Source organism: Balaenoptera borealis (assembly GCF_965194805.1).
Source record: "Balaenoptera borealis genome assembly, chromosome: 4".
Taxonomy (NCBI): Eukaryota; Metazoa; Chordata; class Mammalia; order Artiodactyla; family Balaenopteridae; genus Balaenoptera; species Balaenoptera borealis.
In genome coordinates, this window is record NC_138861.1 from 16,283,716 (window position 1) to 16,305,506 (window position 21,791).

Genomic DNA, 21,791 nt, shown 5'->3' on the forward strand with positions numbered 1-21,791 from the left:
ATAATATTTAGTCTTTCATTATTAAGAAAATCTATTACCTTGTTACTTTTGTCTGAAATAAGATGGGTGACAAGTAATAAAACACTTATGAAAAGGGCACTGTATTGTGTCTCATCTTAGGTCAGAAACTACATTTTTCAAGAAAGAATTATTTCAACAAGCATCTCTTCAGTGCTATTATAAGCACTGTAATATACTAAGATAAATGTTAAATTATTAATATGACTGTTTCAGAAACTGTATTTTCTATCTTATATGTCTTAAACACTTAAAAATTCTGATAGAATTTCTGTTTTCAAAATCAATGTGGCAATGATTGCACTTGAAATTTTATCCTAAGTTGTAAGTCAGAAGAAATATATGTTGGGGGAAAAATGAAAAACAAAACCCCCAAATTTGAAGATAATCTTTTCAGGCAAATATTTGTGATGTTTTAGATATAACACAGTAGTTAAAACAAGGTGGTAATGTATATGGTGCATTATTTTAGAATTGTCAGTTCTAAAACTTTGCTTCAATGTTGGATATACTTTGTTCCCATATTTTAATGTTTCATGCAGAAGTTTTTTTTTTTCTTTTTTTTTCTCTCTAAACCTCCAGTGAGAAGTATTGGTTAACACAAAATGAATGTGCTGTAATACTTTCTTTGAAACCCTGCAGTCAACCTTTTGCATATAACTTTCTAATAGAAAAAAAAAATCCCACATACTTCATTTTCCCTAAAGAGCAGCATGAGATTTCTAATCCTTTGCTTGAGCACATAAAATATTAAGAGCCAATTTTCAGCTGCACCTCTGTCACTTCCATTATCATTCTACACGTCCAGAGGTGATAATGGACTCTGTAAATTGCAGTCTTTCTCTATCCCAGACCACTGAGGGTTTCACCAGGGGACAGTTCCACACAAAGGGTGGCCCAGATGTATGTTAATGGTGCTGAGCAGCAAGAAGCAGACACCCCCAAACACGATAATGTGATGTGTTACCCAGAGGAAAGACAAAATGAGCAGAAAACAATTTCCTTAGGAATTCAGTGAAATCAACAACGACCTATCCTTGCCCATAAATCAGATGTATCTTCACAGAACCTTGGAAATGGAAGATTAAAATACACTCCTAACGCCCCACCTGTGAAGGAGCCGTCTGTCTAAACCAACACAGAATGAGGGCTCATAGACATTGATGTTTAAAGAATTATGGAAAAGGCTATTATATCCCACTGACTTTTTTCAGACACAACAAACAGACCTGCCAGCATTAGTGGAACTATCCTCAAACATGAAGTGACAAATAAGGTAAGGTAAAGGAAAATGCTCATCTTAGCCATTGCTGAAATGATATCCACAGTTCTCCACGGTTGGCAATTTGTCTACCCAAAGAGAGCTGCCTTGCAGGAAACTGAATGGGATCGACACTGGGTTTTTAAATCATCACGTTTCCCACTATCCCATGCAAAATAAAAATCATATTTTAGGGCAAGTATACAGAAGGAAGTGATTTAGATCTAGTTTTTCTCCCTTTTTCATAGGCACTATTCTAACTATGTGTCTTTCAACGTAGTACCTAGTGTTCAGTGACTGATCCCACCAGACTGAGTATTAATGCTTTGGGCAAGGGGATGGGGCTGGAGTTGGAAGACAAAGGCTGTACCAAGAGGACAGAATGCCTAAAGAGAGAAAAGAGACAGAACAAAATCAGACTGCGTTGCCCAGATAATTGATGCTCTGTCACATATTAGACAGTAATATACATGATCATAATTACTGCCGGTACACCAATAAAGCTAAATGTTGGATAAATGAAGGTAAGGCCAATTTTAATTCTATAAATACATTTTGGAACCAAGTCTATATTCTTCAAAGTAACTTCTGGAAAAACCAGACCTCAAAAACAAAACCACACACACACGCACGCACACGCAAGGGAGAGAAAGAAATGAAGAAAGAAAAAAAGGAAAGGAAAGGAAAAGAAAGGAAAGAGAAGAAAAGAAAAAAGAAGAGGGATCCAGTATGATTATTTACTTATTAATTTAGTGCAAAATATTATCAACGAGCTCTACCTCTTCTCTTCACACCTCCCATCCCCTTCAGCAAACAGCAAGCATTCAAATGTATGAAAGCACAGCGCCAATCACTAGGGCCAAAGTGAAAAAAGTTCAGTGACTTCAGTCTAGAAGAGAAACAGACAAGTAAGGAGATGATTACAATACAGTGTGGTACCCGCTCTGAAAGGGGTATCAGAAGGCTTCTTCTGATGACATTTTACCATCTTGTCAGATTTTTCATAACTTATTCTTAGGATTTTATATCCTTTTCCTCCCTATCTCTTTCCTCAAGAAAAATGGGGAATAAAATCAATGCGTAAACAGATTTTAAAATTTATACATATTTACAATTAGAACCATTGAAATCCAGAATAGGTAAATCCACAGAGAAAGGGAACATGTTAGTGGTTGCCAAGGGAAGAGAGGAGAGAGGCCTGGAGAGTGATTACAAAGCCTTCTTCTAGAGGGATGAAAAAGTTCTGAAACTAGAGAGACACACTGTGAATGCAGTAAGTGCCACTGAATTGTACAGTTTAAAATGGTTAATTGTATACTATGTGAGCCTCACCTCAATGAAAAAAACGATCGAAATACTTCACTTGAAATTTTGTGTCACCGTTTGAAACAGTCATTGTGAAATACCACAAAAATTTATAGAATCAATCAGTCTTCTGTTTTACCTTTCTTACTCTCTAGCAGAAAATAGTGCTATTCTCTTTGAAAAAAATCAGAAACTTTTTATATAATTGGGAAACTAGAGCAAAGTTAATGTCTTTGAGATAATTTTTAAAGTTCATAAGACTGTAATAGTACAGTAGCATAACAGGAGGTACTATGATTACATATGTCAGTCTTCTCAAAAAAATTCTTTTCTATGAATTTTTAATGACGCAAGTAATTTTTCAAGGTCATTGAGAGAGCAAGCAGTTATTCAGACGTTAAATTTGTTCACAGTTTCTTGGCAGCTTTGCAAGAAAACAAGCAACTGGGATTTGTGGAGGAGGGGAAACGGTATACTGAGGAAGAGCAGAATTAGAAGTAATATATAATTAGCTGCAGATATAGCTGATTCACTTCTTAACCCAGCAGAAAATATCTACTAGGTGCTCTTGAACACAGAATGGGATTTAGAATTAATTCATGTTCTGGTTGCAGTTGTGGTTAATAACATATACATATATTTTTTTACATATATATACATACATTTTCTGTATCTGTAAAACTCATTTTCTAATGATTTGAATATATCAGTACCCAAATATCTGCTGAACATTTCTCATTTTACAATTAAGTGTATGGAAAGGACATTAAGAAATATATACTTGTCAATATTTGCAGACCAGAATGAGATATTCCCCCAAAGCTGAAAAGAGCAATAAAATATTGTCCTCTTAATGTTAAACTATAAAATGGAAACATAATGGAACAAGAAAGGGCTATGCAAAATGTATACACGTATTAAAAATAGTGTCTCAATCCCTGGAGAAGGCAGAGGACCATTAATCATCCATAAGATCATATTAAAAGAGGAGTCACAGAGGTCAGTACTCAAAGTATCTTCCAAACTTTGTTCAGGAGAGTATGAGCTTTGGGCAATAAACTTCATGAATTTCTTCCCATTGGCAAAGTCATGTCTAAACTGGAGATAGATGAGGGGCTTGTATTGTTCCCTTTCCACTAGCAAAACCTTCTCTACTGCATTTGGTAGCTCTGTGCAATGGCCCAGAGCCATATGATTTACCTAATTCTCCTTGCTCTGATTCCAAGCAACATTTATTACTTATTTTTCCACGCACATTTGCCTCCAGAGACAAAATGCTTTTGTCATACAGACCTTGATAATCTTGTCCTTGAGATATTAGTTCTTATTAGATATGAATAACTTAGCATTCATTTGACTTCCCATGTGTCTAGACTATGGGGAGAGAATGCACCACCATGGCCCATGGGAGTATTCCACTCCATAGAATGGTTATGTTTTCCATTTTAAATTGGAATTTTGGTTTGATACCTTAGTATACCCATGAGAGAGGACTGAATCCACCGGTGTCTGAAACCACAAGTGTGAGAGCCAGGCCCTAGATGCTAATTTATTTGCTAAGATAATGACTGCTGCCCCTCGAGGCTTGTGGGTGACAGTTAGGGGCTTTGTCCCAGGTTAACAACATACAGCCTCCCCTTGGGTAGAGGTATCTCTTCCTCCCAATTTTAATTGCTCTCTATATGATGGTCACGATTATAATAAGGCAAACATTAATTCAGAGTATAATATTCACAAATGGAGCAGACCACCAACTATCCAAGAGAGGTTAAAATCACAAAATCAAGAAAAGAAAATCTGCTCAAGTAAAATAAAATTACAGGCTAAGTTAATTTCACATTTAAATTCCACAGGTATGAGGACTGTGCACAAATAGCATGACAGGACTGCAGGAAAGTCAGCTGTAGGCGTAGAGAACTCACTGAGTTGAAGGAACTCAACCACAGCAATACTAGAAATAGACTAATTTGCTTTGGCAAACTCAACTGTCATAAGTCTATACATTTTCACTGACTGTGTCATTAGAAATTTCTTAATTTTTGGATGCAAGATAGTAATTTGGTTCTGATGTTCAACATAAATCCTGAAAATGAAGCGAATGGCTTTTTTAGACTTGATCTTCAGATAACAGGTATTTTCTGATTAAAAAAAATTATTGGAGGCAAGGCATATAAAGAAGATTACAAATATTCAAGGACTTATCCAATATTTGGACATTGGAAATTTCAGGTAAGTTGAAGAAGGTAAAGTTATGTACCTAGATATAAGCAGAAAGGTTTTCTTTTAAAAATATAATTACATATTTAATAGGCATAACAAATTAATTGACAAGATTAAAAAAAACTATTAAAATTATATTTCCTATATAAACATGAAATTGTTTAGAAAATTAAAAGCAAATGAGAGTATTTTCTAAGTCCATAAGTACTTAAAACCAAAGAAATTTAATTAGAGTGACACAAGCATCTCTAACTTCAATGTTCCCAGAAAATACTGTGCATTTTAACGTACTTAATAGATACTCCTGAATGAGTTACAAATCAGTTGACATAATTTAAAATGTCTTCACTTACATGTTTATGCACACATTTAAAAAATAATCTATGTCACACTATTCAATACTGTTTTTTGAGTTCATTCAACTTGAATTCAGAAACATTAGGAATGTACTTATTTTTTGTTATTTCCTTTTTTCACACCTGTTATTTCACTGATTGTAAACAAATATGTTTTTTAAAGTACAGAAGGGAACCATTTTCCATATAGAACATCGCTTTGTGAGACACTCTTTTAAGAAATTTGTTTCTTGAAATAAACAAACATGAAAAGAGTGACCTGCCTTGTCCTCTTTATCCATTTGCCAAATTGTGCTGTCAAAGAATTGAGGTGACCATATCAAATACTCTTACCATCTTTGTCACATTTCATTTGTCTGGGAAGGGAACTCCAAGAAACCAACCAGACAAGAGCACACAGCTTAAAGGCTTCTGGTCTGCACTCACATTTCCTATTTACACATTTAATGTTAATATTTCAGCAACTGCGGTACTAGGGTCAAACTGAAATTTTTATCTATTTAATTCTGAATCTCAGTCGTATTGGAGAGAAAGAGATTGGCACTGACAGTGAGTGAGAGGGGACAGAGAGAAAGAGAAAGAGAGAGAGAGAGAGAGAGATTCACTTTTTAAGAACTAACAGTCAGCAAGAAAACAGGGACATCAGTCTAACAACCACAGGAACTGCATTCTGCCAACAAACAAAGACCCTGGTCAAGGACTTATACCCTAGAAGGCATTGCAGCACAGGCCAGGCTGACACCTTGATTTCTGCCTGAGAAGACTCTGGGCCAAGAACCCTGCTAGCCCATTCCCAGAGTTCTGTCCTACACAACTCAGAAATGTGAACAGCTTTCTTTGTGGTGCTAAACTAGGAGAATCAATCCTTAGAAGTGAGTTCAAAATTTCCAGTCTAAGATCAGTTTGTTTGTTTCATAAGGAATAAGAGAAAAAGTGAACAGCATGTAATACATGATATGGCATCTCATGACTAAGAATATTTACTTATTGTGGAGATACTTTTGTGTTTTCATCTACTTTTCCTTTATATTTCTGTTTCTGCCTAAACATGTGGGCTGTGTATGTGTATATGTTATCCTCTCATTTATAATTTTTTATTACATTGTTTCAATGTATTTTACAAAGAAATGAGGCTCCAAACTACACATTATTAATCTAGGGCTGGGATTTTTTTTTAGGGGTTTAGGAGTTTCAAATTACCAAAAATGGAAACTAGGGTAGGAGTAAGAGAGCCTGCCCCATAAAATTAAATATTTAAATATTACAACAATATTTAAATAGTATTTGTTGCATTAAATATTACATTTTTACCTCTGTGTTGGCCATGAAATAGGGATCACTGAGATAAAAAAGATGGTTTAGAAAACAGAACTACCGTACAACCCAGCAATCCCACTACTGGGCATATACCCTGAGAAAACCATAATTCAAAAAGAGTCATGTACCACAATGTTCATTGCAGCTCTATTTACAACAGCCAGGACATGGAAGCAATCTAAGTGTCTATCAACAGATGAATGGATAAAGAAGTTGTGGCACATATATACAATGGCATATTACTCAGCCATAAAAAGAAATGAAATGAGTTATTTGTAGTGAGGTGGATGGACCTAGAGACCGTCATACAGAGTGAACTCAGATAGAGAAAAACAAATACCATATGCTAACACATATATATGGAATCTAAAAAAAAAAAAATATGGTTCTGAAGAACCTAGGGGCCGGACAGGAATAAAGATGCAGATGTAGAGAATGGACTTGAGGACACGGGGATGGGGAAGCGTGAGCTGGGACGAAGTGAGAGAGTGGCATGGACATATATACACTACCAAATGTAAAATAGATAGCTAGTGGGAAGCAGCCGCATAGCACAAGGAGATCAGCTCGGTGCTTTGTGTCCACCTAGAGGGGTAGGATAGGGAGGGTGGGAGGGAGATGCAAGAGGGAGGAGATATGGGGATATATGTATAGGTATAGCTGATTCACTTTGTTATTCAGCAGAGACTAACACACCACTGTAAAGCAATTATACTCCTATAAAGATGTTTTAAAAAAAAAAAAAGATGGTTTAGAGAATGTCTATACCACATCTTTCTACCAACAGCATTTTTGCTGAATGATTTTTCAGTCAGGTGGAAAACAAACAAGAGAATAGAATTTTCTGTCGTTTTCCTTACATACCTGTTTTTCTTTCCACAAAAGCTAACACATAGTTTTAATTTGCTTTTTCCATTTCTTCCTTTTTTTTTCCCTAAAGTTATAAAACTCGTCTCTCCTTTTTTCCTTCTCAACCTCAAAATATATAGCCTCCTACCAGAGCTAATTGAAGAAGGAAAGGACTTCAATGAGATCTCTTCTAAAGCCTTTCAAAATTACCGTTATTTTTTCAGAGTAGGTTGATTACAAAAATAGATCTTCTCTGTCAGACAGGTAATTAGTACTCACAAAAGATTTGGTTTAAATAAATAACAATGATTTAATTTTATTGAGTACCTACTCCAGCTTTACACGTTAACTCCTTTAATCCTCATAATGATTGAATGAGTGACTACTATTATTTCTATTATTTAATAGAACACTGAAGTTCACAGTGGCCCCCAAATTTAAATTGTATGGCAGGAATTTATAACCATCAGTTTGTCTTTTACTCCAATCTTTTATTCATTAATATATAAATCAATGAATGAATGAACTCTAAAATTACAATTTCCTTTGGCTTGCTGTAAAAAGATTTCCAACTTCTCTTATATAATTCCAGAAAAGTAATGTGGACATTCCTAGCACCTTCTCATTTAAGCCCAGCTAACCACTTAGGAATTTTCCTGGGTTAGTTACTCACTACATCTATTTTAAGAAAAAATTACAGTTAAAAGGAACCCTGTGTTCCATTTGAAAATTATCTTCCATTAGAGGCAAAAGTACTACAATGGTGCAGTGTTTTTCCTGTTCCTTCCAACTCTTGAATTTCCCTTCAAATCCCTAATCCCTTCCTATATTTAGTATAGTGAAATACACCTGGAATTCAATTTAATTCCTTTCATATGGCATTGTAATAGTTACTTTATGTTCCTAAGAACTGACTTTGGTGTGTACCTGAAGATTAAAACAACATCAAAATCACAAAGTCATTCAGTAGATTGACGCTGTATCATTCCACTAATAAGTGTATCAAAAGTCCCTAAAGGCCCATCAGGGTATCAGACTATACTGGCTCCAGACCTGCCATTGTCTGTTTTGGTTCAATAATGATTATGCACATATTATTGATTGAGAATATATCAGACCCATAAGTCACATTGTAAATGGACAAAATACAATAAATATATACAAATAGACTATAATTACAACCCAGTTCAATACTACAATGGATTTGATATACTTCTTTATAAGTTATAAATATTCTTACAACCTTGTGAATGTCTCTGCCCACAGTTTTATCAAGGATAACAGAATTAGAGGCAGAGTAGTTAATGCGGGCTCCAATTCCTTTGGAAATAAATGAAGGGTCTTGAATGTGGCATTAACTCACATCACGTTGCAATGGTGGTGGATCATGTGACCCCAGGATAGTCTAAAAGAATTCCCCCAGGAGACTCTTCATGCAGAACAGCAATCATTTACTGTGATACCATTTATTGCAATACAGTGTGGTGAACTGGTAACGATGTTGTTCTCTCAACTAGCAATCTTATAAATATCTAAGTATTTTCAATAATTTTCTACATAAGTACCATAATTACTCACTCATGGATTAAGAATTTGTATGAACTATAATTCATATAACGTTAAGCACTTTACCAATTATTTTAAACAGTGACTGAAGTTATTTTTCATAATAGCCAATGAGTCAAAATCTACTGACAGGTACTAGATTCAGATTCCATTTCTTTCTTGTGAAAATGAATTTTTCTTTGGATCAAATACAAGAAATCTGCATTTTTAAAAAAAGGTAAGAATAACAAGTGACCAGAGAGCCCCCCCCCCCATGAGGGCTGGCTGTCGGTAAGTACATCTTATAAGCCTGCTTCTGAAACTGTCTGGATGGATGGTATCAAAACTCAAACTTTTTGGGGGCGATTAAGGATAAAGTGTGTTTTTCATATTTCCTTGAAATAAACTTGCTTTTTGAAGAGTTCTATCCATTTATACTTATGCATATGTAAATATTAAATTTAAAATATTATAATTATTTTATATGTTATACTATTATACATTTATATATAATATATAAATATAATTTATAAACATAAATATATTTTATATATTAATTTAAATAATATTATAATAATGTTTTCTTTGTAGAATAACCAAGACAGTTAGCAATCTGCTTGTTTCTCTTTTGTCTAAGTCAATACCAACTGTTTATGGATCTTAATTACAGCTACAAAATCTCTTTTGCCAAATAATGTAACATAATCATGGAAGGGACCTCCCATCATTTTCACGGGTCCACCCACACTCAATGGGAGAGGATTCTACAAGGGTGTATATACCAGAGGGAAGTAATCTTGTAGGCCATCTTAGAATTCTATCTACCACATGTAGACAAAAGATTCTTATTATGTACAAAAATTATAAACAGAGTAATATTTTCTACACAGGCACAGCAGATAGTTTAAAATATTTCAGATATTTTTTGATATTTTGGCATATTACATTCTGAAAAGTCACATTTTATTATCATAGAAAATATTTGTAAGTATTAATTTTAAATTATTGACAGTGACAACTATTTTACTTTGTTAAGTACTCTGATGATATAAACAGGTCCTCTGTTTATTTTTTCAGAAAGACTTGAAGAGAAGACTTCTTAAAGCAAAATATCTCTTCCTCCAAGGACAATGTAAGGCATGAAATTTATAATACCTCACATATTATTAGACTGATCTTCCTGTGAAGTTAAGATGTGACACAGTCCTTTTCTAATTTGGAGCAGAGGCAGAAATTAGTTGAATAGATGTCAGAAGAGAGAAATCAGAGAAAGAAACTTTTGCTCTCTTTGTGATTAAAATACTGTATCATGAACACATTACAAACAAATGTCGATATGGCAATATTTTCCTAAGTAAAATTATAAATTATTGTTGGCTCATTCAAAATACAATTAACATCCAGAAGAGAGAGAATCGAGTATTCACATTAATCTAAATAAAATTTCAGTTTTACCTTAGAAATATCTCAAGGTGATAAAATGGGATTAATGGTAGTATGAAAACAATACATTCTCATTATTTTCTAGTCAGTTAAGTTGTTTACTTAGTCTTTTTCTAGTAAAAAAAAAAAACACCAGCGAAAACACTGGGTCTTTCATTGGGCAAGTCACCTTCAGCTTGCAGTTGCACAGCTCAAACCAAGTGTTTTTCTTAATCCTTTGTCGGTCCCAGTGCCTGCCACACAGGAGGAAGTCCGTCAGGGTTGATGCATGTGACGATACTGATGGTGCCTGTAATGCTGCTGGCAAAATCAGGCTGCTTCCTCACCTAAGATATTCTTTCATGTGTGGGAATTTGGCCAAATAAGAGGAAACATTTCTTTATCCCTTTTGAGTTTCTCATTTTTATCTTGTGGTTACATGATTGGCACTTGGAATTACTTATTGACTTTTTATTTGTTTTCTGATTCCCACAATTCTTCCCTCAATCAACTTGATAGAGCCTTGGGGTTTTTTAGGTGAGGGAATAGAAAGAAGATGATATGCTGTAGTACCATAAAATATAACCACATTCAAAAACAGTTAATGCTGCTATTAAACTGCTATTGAATGGGTAAAATATTTCCTCAATACTTGCTCACTTTCCCTCCCTCTCTCTGTATAAATACCTTCTCTTTGACATATGCATGTGTAAACAGATTATACCTAAGTGGATACACAGTAAATAATTATAAATTTAGACAACAAAAAATAAAACACTCAAACCAGTCACAGGGTAATGGCCTAATGTACACTATGGATTTACTTATAAATTCAAGAAATATTTACTGAGTGATAAATATGTTCTTGGTACTATATTAGGCATTAGGGATAAAATCATAAACAAGACCCCTTCCCTGCCCATAAAGGCCCTTATCAGCCTAAAAGCATTCTAGTGGAGAATATAGTCAAGTTAGCCTTGAATATAAGAATGAAATCCTCAGGAGAAATTCCTAGTTCAAGGGTAAGTTCTTGTAATATGGAAACACACAGGAGGTAACTGTCTTAAGGGAAAGTCAGATAAAGCTTTCTGGATAAAATGAGTAAGAATTAAGTCTGTGATATTTTAGACCTTTCCGAAAAAATACAGTGATCACTAGCAAGCATCCTGGGTTTAAGTGACAAATTTGAAAACAACTCATGCAGATGATTTTCTTCCAATGTACTCAGATAATTAACGAATGGTGATAAGTGTATTCAAGAAATTTCCATGTATATGTAAGTGTGCTCTTTGATTCTCCAGATTACTCGATTAAGGTGGAGAGTCAAATCGCATACTACAAAGTCACCACATGCATTCAGGCACTTGAACGTGAAATAACACACAGTTGGTGAACATTTAGGGGTCACAAAGGGGTGAAGGCCTTGAGGGGTGAAGGACTTGCTCTGCTAGTCTTCACATCTTAGAGGGTGGCAGTGTCTTTGATCTGTCTGCGAAACCTGGAAAAATCTCCAGTGATCATTTGATCTGTTTCTGGTGGGGCAGGTAGTCCCCCAGCAGCTGTCACCCTCCAACATGCTGTGGCTCTCCACCGGCTAAACCCTGGGCTTTCACGTGGAGAAAAACCAGGCTTCCAGTCACATAGAGGGCGAAAGAAAGGGCGGATGAATAAAGTCAGTGATTGGAGGGGCAACCAGCCTGCAGGATCCAGTTACAACCTCTGTCCTGGGACAAGAGGTCACAGGGACGGTAGAGCAGCTAAAGGTGCAGAAGCATTGGTAACAAGCGAGAACAAGAAGCTTCTGCTGCTAAGAGGAAGGGTTCTCAGGAAGCAGTAGGGGCAGGAGAGGTCTCAGCTGAGGAAGACACCAGCCTCTTCCGATCCAAAGGGCAAGAGGCCCAAGTGTGCAAATCAGTGGTGGACACAGATGAGGCACAAGCAGAGGCTGAAGCTCAGGTGACAAACCATGAAGCAGAAGGATGCACAAACCCATTCTAATGGAAAGCAGGAAAACAGAAGATGGAGTAGAAGATAGGGCTGGAAGCCTACAGGATCTTAGTACTGCAAAATCCTCCAAGTCAGAACTACAAATAATCCCCGTGACTTACATGACTTTTGAGACAGAAACGGTGACGGGGCTTAAGAAAATGTGGGATTATAACTCTTCTATCACTGTAAATGTAAATTTTAGGCCTAAGTCTTACAGCAACATTTACATCCGTTTAATCATTCATTCACTTGATCAACAGGCCTATGCTGACTCCTTATTTTCAAACCCCAGTTTTGGGTACTTCCTACACAAAGATGAATAAGAAGCAGGTTCTGCCCTCTGGGGATAGTCTAGGGAGGGAAAGAAATATGTAAACAAACCGGAGGTTTCTCACCTAAGTATTTTTAAACTCTACAACCATATTATTAAATTACTAATATTCAGTTAAATAAAGGAGCATTTTAATAAAATGATTGCTGATGATTACTATAAACGAGCATTCTCAGGAAGTACAAGATGAAATTCATCAATATAAGTACTTTTATGTAAGGAGAAAACGTGAACTTACATAGAGCTTTGTTATTCACAAGGTACCATTTTTACCACATCACAGAAAAGCACTGGATATGTGGATGCAAAGAAACATCTCATTTTAGTGACCTAATACAATCGATGTGGAAACTACGGATAGTGAACTACAGCATAAGGCTCATCTAAAAAGCTCTGTTTTGCTTTTACTTTTAAGGAAAATACTTGGTGAAGGCTAAGTCAGGCTGCCGGCGGGAGACGGAATATCACTGGCAGGCCGCATAATAATGAATTGGTTCCTACCAAAGTGAAATTGTTACTGTTCGTTTTTGTCATTTACAATTGATTCATGTGCTGCATCTGGCATTTTAATCTTAGCATTTGCAAGCCCTTCCATCTTTCTTTAAGACATGAGAATTAGTTAAAGACAGTTAAAAGATGACAAGTATCGAGCACAGTATCATTAAGAAGAGTCTGATTAGAGAAGTTTCTTTCCAAGCCTTAGGAATTGCTATCTGACAGTATCCTGTGTGATACGTGAAAGGCTTTTTTTAAGCTAGAAAAGTAAGAGAATCTAAAATAGTACTATTTTTAATTCTTTAACTCATGAACATAATACGTGTACTCTCATGCGTTATCTACAGAAAGTATAATTAAATATAGGACACCATTTCACTCATAACACTTCCAAATGTCACAGATGCATTTCTTAAATATAAATAAATTCACATCATTTTGTAACTGAAATGACTTATGGGAATTATGTGTTTGAAGTTCTCTTAAAAGTCACTGTCTAACTTTCTTATCATGAACATGAAAAAAATTCCAAATTGGCTTTTGCTTCAACCTGAATCTACTGAAGAGTATCTTCCCACCTATCCTTCCTGTAAGTTGTGAAACTGAAAAAAAAAAGAAATAATGATTTAAAAAAATAAATAAAAGAATCATTTTCAGAACTTAGGACATTTATTAGTATTCTGAATAGGGTTAAGCGTTACGTTTTAACTTTGGGAAAAATAAGTGAAGAGTTCTGATGTTCACATGAAATAACATAATCAGGTGTTAAATAATAAAAAAGAAATTCTTTTCGAGCTTTTCACAGAGAGATGATCCAGGCCGAACAGGCATTCCCAGCAATGCATTCCCAGCGTTCACGTGGTTCACCGAGGACCACGTGACTACCTGACATCATACTACCAAGGCACAGAGTCCCAGATGAAACTGTACGGGTCACTTGTAGGCCATGTTAAGTAAACAATAAAAAATTTAAAACAAACGGCCATAAAGACTTAGGAACACTCATGAGGGGAAGAGGATGAATTATTTTAAATAGACTCCCTATATTATCCATCCCTGTCAGGGGATAGCTTCTCAAGCCATATTGCTGCCTATAACTCCCATCTCCCCAAAACATGAAGGAATGAAGAGGCTTAACTATGAAAACTGGCATACTGACACACTTTGGAGTAGCCAACTTGGAAGCAGACCCTCCAGCCCTAGTCAAGCTTTCAGATGACTCTGGTCCCTGCTGTTAGCTTGACTGCTTCCTCATGAGAGATTCTGTTAGACCCAACCAACTAAGCTCATCCACGATACCTGATCTTCAGAACCTGTATAAACATATTGTTTATAAATGTTATAAAATGTTTTTGTTTTAAGCTTCTAAATTTTGGGGTAACTTGTTACGCAGCAATAGATAACTAATGCAATAACACTATTTTTGGAGGGTAGAGAAGGCATAGGATTCCAGGAAATGCAATCAATGTGTGTGTGTGTGTGTGTGTGTGTAAAGAGAACAATAAAGAACAATCATAGATATAAACAGAAGAGGAGAGAGAGAATAGGAGCTTTGCAATATATATTTCTTTTCTTTTCAGATTGTCCCTGGAATTTACAATCATTATTCTGTAGTAACATATCCCATAGTTGACCAAAACCGCTGCATAGATTCTAAAACTGTTCTGAAAAGCCACAAAATTATGTGAAAGTGAAGTGAAGCCCTGTGTCCAAATATTCACTGCATAAAGTATTGTTTCCAGGAGGGCCTCTGAGGAAGGGTCAATATTTTAAAGGGAAGGATGGGTGAGCAATGTAACACGGATCCATTTATCAGTTTAGCTGGTACTGCCTGGTCAGCAGAGGATGGAACCCACAACAAGGACATCACAACACCAGGGAGGATGGGGACTGCACTTCTGAATGAGATACTGCCCTAGAAGGGGGCACCCTCCTTGAGTAGCTCTAGTGTGGGGATAAAGGAAAGCTGACGGATAATAAAGGGCAGAGAGAAGGGCCAGGAAAAAAACTGCAGCGATATGTGATGGCAATAAATTATAAGAGTGAACAAAGTGAGGACTCAAAACAAAGTAAGGCTATTTCATAATACGTTTTGAGATGGGTCAGATATTTATCAAATTTTATGCTTAACAAACATTTATAACTAGAGCAGGAAAATAAGCAACATTCTGGTTTGATAAATATTTTATAGAGGTGATAAAGAAAACCCATTTCTAGCAAGGCCAAATTACCCTTATGGTCTATCTGCTTAGCTAAGCAGAAATTACTAATTATTCTTTTTAAATCGCAAGAAACTGCCTTGTTTTTTTTAAAAAAGTATGAAATATTTAATCTCTCAACAAGATAGATTAATGGTGCTGAAAAACTTCTTGCTATGTATAGTAAATGCCGGGAAACACTTAATTTTTTTTTTTTTTAACCTTGTCAAAGAAAAGATACAAAGATGGAAACCATTATCCAAGTAAAATGAAGCCAAATTAGGAAATTTAAAAATACTTTTCATGCAACTTCTTAAATTTAAATATAGGAAAAATGGCTGAAACTTAAAACCCTTTATTTCTGAGGGCCAAGAATGAGGGAGGGACATACAGTAAGCCAGTGGTGAGGAGGCTTGAATTAAAAGCAGAAAAAAAGATTTTCCTTGAGAGTATTGATTTTGGTTTGAAATTGGATTAATAAAAATAATATAAATATATTATTATATTTATATTATATTTATGTTATATATTATATTTATATTGTTATAAATATAAATAAATAAAGGCCTCAAACATCTCTGTTAAATCTAAACAAAATCTAGCTCTGCAGATAATGGGAATCAGAGTCAGAGCATATTTTACATAGTTTCTGTTTATTTCCTTAAGAATAAGGATACAACCTATTTACAAATCTATTCAAAATTTACAGAGACTTTGAAATTTAAAAGAATCGGTGTATATTAGAATATCTGCTGAAGGAATATTAAACAAAACTCACCAAAAAGACCAAAATGAAAAATCTTTGGTAGCTTCCATTTTATGGCTTTGCTGTAATAGTCTGTCATAGATATGTTATTTAAAGAAAAAATACTTTGCATTCTAAAGTATTTTAATTAATCCACAAAAGTATAAATTAAATTCCTGTGATGAAGGAGTGAGAGGCCTTTCATTTCACATTTCCATCACAAGTTCTACTTTTCTGTTTAAGTTTTCCAAAATATTCTTGTATGAAATAAGTTCTAAAGTTTTTGTCTGACTTTTTTTCACAAATATTCCTCCAATATGGGAATCATGAGAGATAGATGACTACTCACTTTTCAACTATATAACTTTTCAACCATTGAGGCAATACTAAGTTGTGATTTTTAGGTAATAGTTTTGTCTCATCATTCTCCATTTATTTCAATATCATATGTTTCTTTAGTGAGGACATGAAGACTAGAGACTGGAAATCCGGAATGAATGGTTCATTTTTTCCTTTGTAGCATCATTTCGCTGCATCATGTTCCCTGTGCTGAGCCCCATGGTACACATATAAATTCACCTTTCAATCATTTGTGTGGGTTAATGACACTGAGTAATAGCACATTAGTAAAGTGCCATTCCAGACACCAGCCAGGCATGCCAAACAGATAATCTGACAATCGTTTCAGATTCATTCTCCACAAACAGAAACACTGTTCAGGCTTATTAACTGGCAAATCTGCATAAGGCACAGCACAGAGCCTCCATTAAAAGCAGCAATCCATCTCATTAATGTAATTTTCAAGGATATTTGGCCCATTCTATTGTTCTAAAATATAAAAAAAAATACGCTCCTATTCAACAAAGCTGTCATTTATTTACAGCAAATTCTTATCATGTCCCTTATGCTTCATTGAAATAAAAGGATCATAAATTGGTTAATAACAAAACCGTTACTCAAATAGCTTATATCTTGCTGCCAACGGTACAGAGCATTTGGAATTTAACTCCTATTAGGTTCCTCAAAATATAATCTGATGATAGACTCACCCAATGATAATTAATGATGAAGCCTCTTCTTTTGGTTTTGACTTTCTCCTTACAAGTTGTCTTAAAATTTCCCCTTGGAAATTGTGATCAGGGACCTGTTGTACCACAAATATCTAAAACATGATTTTAATAAAGATGTGCTTGCCTAAGATTTCTGCCCTATCCCCATCCATGGTAACCAGGGTCCTGTTTTAACATCTACGAATGGGAAGTTCACTTGTGAATACTGAAGTTCTCACTATGTAGCTGAGCAAAATATGCCCTTTTTCCCTCTTGAGAGCTTGCTGCTTCTTTGTGCTTTATGAACAGTGTGTTGCATCCTTTCTTCCTTTTGCTGGGAAATGTGCCTGCATTTATCTTTAGATTTCATGATAAGAGCAAATTCCATTTAGAATTCATGTCTTTAACAATGGTTTAATTTTCTTTCATTTTCTCCTGATACAGTTATAACTTTATGTTAAATTGAGGTGACCTGTTCTTAAGTATTAATCTTCAAGAAAGCTATCAAAAGATGAAATGTTACTAGAGATGGTCACATTCAGGCAGATTTTCAAAGTCAGTGACCTATGCTGAAATTACTCCAGAAATATTAAGATCTCCACTCTTCTGTGGCATATTCCAAGTCTAATATCGCTTGCATTGAAGACTTCTTCATGGGGGAGACAGTAGCCATTAATGACTTAATTGTGAGAGAGTGAGGTCAATATAGTGTCTCAGAAGGGCAGCATTCTGGAAGGGAAATGTTTGTTAGGATAATAGCTCCCACCTGACAGTCTGTTTCTTTTCGAGGTCCAACTCCCTCACATAGATCACAGGGTTTTTCAACCCTGATGGGCTGCAATCACAAAACACATTTTTCCTCGGCCTTCAATGTTTTCTGTGTTGAAGACAATGATATTTCATATAATCAAATTGCTTACCTATATCACCTAAACCTTCAGCGATATACTCTTCCTTCAGTGGTTCTGTACTTGATATTTTCCTTTCACTCAGAAAGCATCAGTGTTATTTTCCCCCTCTTATGTTTATATTGCATTCCTCAGAGTTGATTTGTCTTCTGTGACGGGTCCTTAGCCACAAAGTTGAGATGCAGTCCAACTGGGCTTGACATACACACACACACACACACATATATACACACACACATATATACACACATATATATGCACATATATATACACAAACATAGACATACATATAAGTACATATACACACACACACACACACACACACATTTTTTTGGTCATACATATAGTTAAAAAAAGACATGGAACAACAGGATAAAGAGTAAAACCTAAGAACCAGAAAATGTAGAAACAGAAATACATAATTATATACGAACAAAAACATAAAATAAAAATAAATCATAAAAAACACTTAGAAAAATACACGGATTATAACGTAGAGCTCATTAAATTACATAAATTGAACCCATTTGCCCATACAGCACCAGAGCAAGAAAGAGGAATTTACCAGAATCCCAGAAGTCCCCCTCATGCTGTCTTCAAGTCACTACTCACAACATCCAAGTGTCATCACTATTTTGACTTCTGACACCACAGATTAGTTTTCCCCGTTTTTGCACTGTCTGTGTCTGCTCTACAATGCCTTGGTTTAATAAACATTGGTTTACCTACATCACCAAGCACATTCCTGGGGCAGGCGTTTCCGCCTTGTCTTCACCACGGCCTGCCCTGCACGCTAACGAGCGGCCGCAGCTGGGAGCCATCCTGGGGTTCTACCTCCTGCTCTGTTCACTCGTGCCTGAGGTCAAATGTCTCCGCTTTCCCGAAGATAAAGGCATAGCCGAATCTTAAATTAGGAGGTGCCTGTATACTCTGCGCTCTGAAAGCTGACTTAAGGATGATAAGAAACTCCAGGGACCCCGTGAAAAACCCATGATTGAAGAGAACATATGAGAACGTGCAATATGAATCAGAGACCCATTTTGGGTCTTGCTTCAGTCATTCCCTCTTCTTTGCTCCATCTCCCAATCTATAAAGAGGAAGTAATAACGACACCCAGTTTGAAGAGTTGCTGAGAGAACTAAATGATGGCATGTATTAAAATACAAGCGGCGCTATGAATTTTACAGGCCGGGCCCTTTCTCTTCACTTTTGTTCTATGACATTCAGAATATTCAAAAACAAAAACAGCCAGCACAACTTGTTCCTAGGAAACCTCCATAGTCAGTATTAATTCTTCATACGATTAATTCATTAGTTGTTTTAATTCTCTCAATGCTTGACCCTGAATAAAAACTATTACCAGCTTATTCATTCCCTGAATAGGCAGCGTGATCACTAGTGATAACAAGAAGGTCCCCACTACACTTCTCAGAGGAATGGAGTATTTTTAAAAGTTCATGTAATTATGCCAGGCACATACTATGTTTCCCTGCATTACTACATACTATTGAGTACAGGCCAAGATTCCTAGTCAGATAAGCAAATAACTTCTGATTAAAGACCATATGATGTGCTGTAGTAATAGGGCCCATTTTATTCACTTCTATTAATATTCACTAACTGAAGTCAGTTTGTCCAACTTCTTACTTCAAATGTATCATTCGATCTCACTCCATTTCTTGGCCTTTCCTTTTAAACACATCCTTTCTAGAATTAGAGAACTTTCCCCTGGGCTCATTGCAGATTTCTCCAGTAATGAGCCCTATTTTCAGCTGTTAGCTATGCTCTCTTGCTTCAGATCTCTGATACATGGATTAGTTTCTCAGTAAATATTTCTGTTTGAAAGCAGTTGGTCTCCAGTCTTTGTAAAGTCTTAAAAAGGCCTGGCATATACCATCTCCACAGGGTATTTTGCAGTTGTAAAAGGAATGGCAGTTTGGAGATGACAGACAGTGAGTTATTTTCTTTGCCCCAGAAGGTAACAGTAGATAATGGATAAAACATTGCACAAATGACATAAAATTTCACATAACCAAGCGAAAAACAATAAAACTTTTAAAAACTGGGGTGTCCATGAGTTTTGTCAGAGAACATTTCCTTTACCTCTATCACTTTTCCTAAATTTAAAAACACAATTGATATTTTGATATAGTTTCTAAAATGTTATAATTTTTTCATATGCTACAAAGAACCATACATCTCATATTAATCAAAAAAAAAAAAAGAAAAAAACCCCAAAATATACCAAAAAGTCCTGTATGCCATAAAAATTGCACAGGCTGAAAAGCAGCTGATGTAATGAGAAGAGCCCAGACTTTAGAACCAGGCCTGAGTTCCAAGTTCATGGCCCTTCCTAGCTGTGGGAACTTGGGCAAGTTTCTCACATCCTCATTCATAAAATAAGAACAGGGAGACTTGAATTGCAATTTGTCACGAAGATTTAGCAATGGCTTATTTATCCATTGTTTTACATATATTAAGTTGTGTCTCACAACAAGATTAAGTGCCCAATGAAAGCAGACTATCATTTGTTACTAATTTGGGAACTTAAAACACTCAGGTGTGTGTATGTGAAAAAAATCCCCAATACATATTGGTTTGGGGTGGCTTTTTGTTCAGATCAGATCAAGCCAATGTGATCACGTACATGGTTAGTACTGTTTGGGAAGAGTTCCCTTTTTTTGTTGTTTTTTTTAAAACAGTATTGCTTTGAAGAGAAGAAAAGTCATATGACTCTACTAATAAAAACTATACTACATATATGATAGATAACCAACAAGGACCTACTGTATAGCACAGGGAACTCTATTCAACATTCTGTGATAACCTATATGAGAAAAGAATCTAAAAAGAATGAATATATGTATATGTATAACTGAATCACTTTGCTGTACACCTGAAACTAACACAACATTGTAAATTAACTAATCAATTATACTCCAATAAAAAAAAGTTGGAGAACTGAAGTTCTGTAATATTAAGTAATTCGTCCAAGATCACATACTAAATGGTGGAGGTGATATGTGAAAAAAATTATAGTTGTTTAATATTAAATAATACATATTATAGCAGTAAGAATTTTTCCATACTTTTAAAAAAATCTTCTTAACCCTCCGAGGTATATACTATTCTTATCTCAAGTTTACAGAAAAGAAAACCAAGGCTGGTAGCGATAAAGTAGCTTTTCAGGGTCACCCAGAGTCTTTTCATCCAGGTCTGCCTGCCTCCAGAGCTTGTGCTCTTTTCTATAGCCTTGTATGGGGAAAAGTAATCCGATACCAAATTCATTCATTTGGACATACCCAGAATCTGAATTATGACAGTTTGTGACCATGTGTATGTGTTCCTGTGCACATACAACAGGCACAAGTATGAGAAAGACAGCCAGCAAAACAGAATATGGATTTTAACTTGAATAAAAACGTCTAAAGCTAACCATTAGGATGATTAAGTCAGACCGCTCATGTATTGGGGGAAGGAACAGATGGTATAAGGATGCAGGCAGCCATCTTCCTAAAACACCGGAGAACAATTTTGCCAACTGGTCGTGACACAGATTAGGTACCCTCTTGAGATCCCCTTTCGCCCAGTGATTTTGTTATTCTTTGTATGTTACATACGTAGGCAGACTACTAATTTGGAAATAAGATTGCATTGTGAGAGTTAAAACTATGAGATCAATACAAAATAGATCACAGGAAAGAAAACTGCAAAATTAAAAAGACTCCTGCTTCCCAGGCCAAAGACTTAAGTGATGACATAACCAAGAAGAGAATATGTCAG

At 35.6% G+C, this 21,791-nt stretch overlaps 1 protein-coding gene across 2 annotated transcripts in view; it reads right to left on the reverse strand.

Annotated features, from left to right (window-relative positions):
• UNC5C (unc-5 netrin receptor C) overlaps window positions 1-21,791 on the reverse strand; it is a 401,385-nt gene that overhangs the window by 309,050 nt on the left and 70,544 nt on the right. The window lies entirely within an intron of this gene.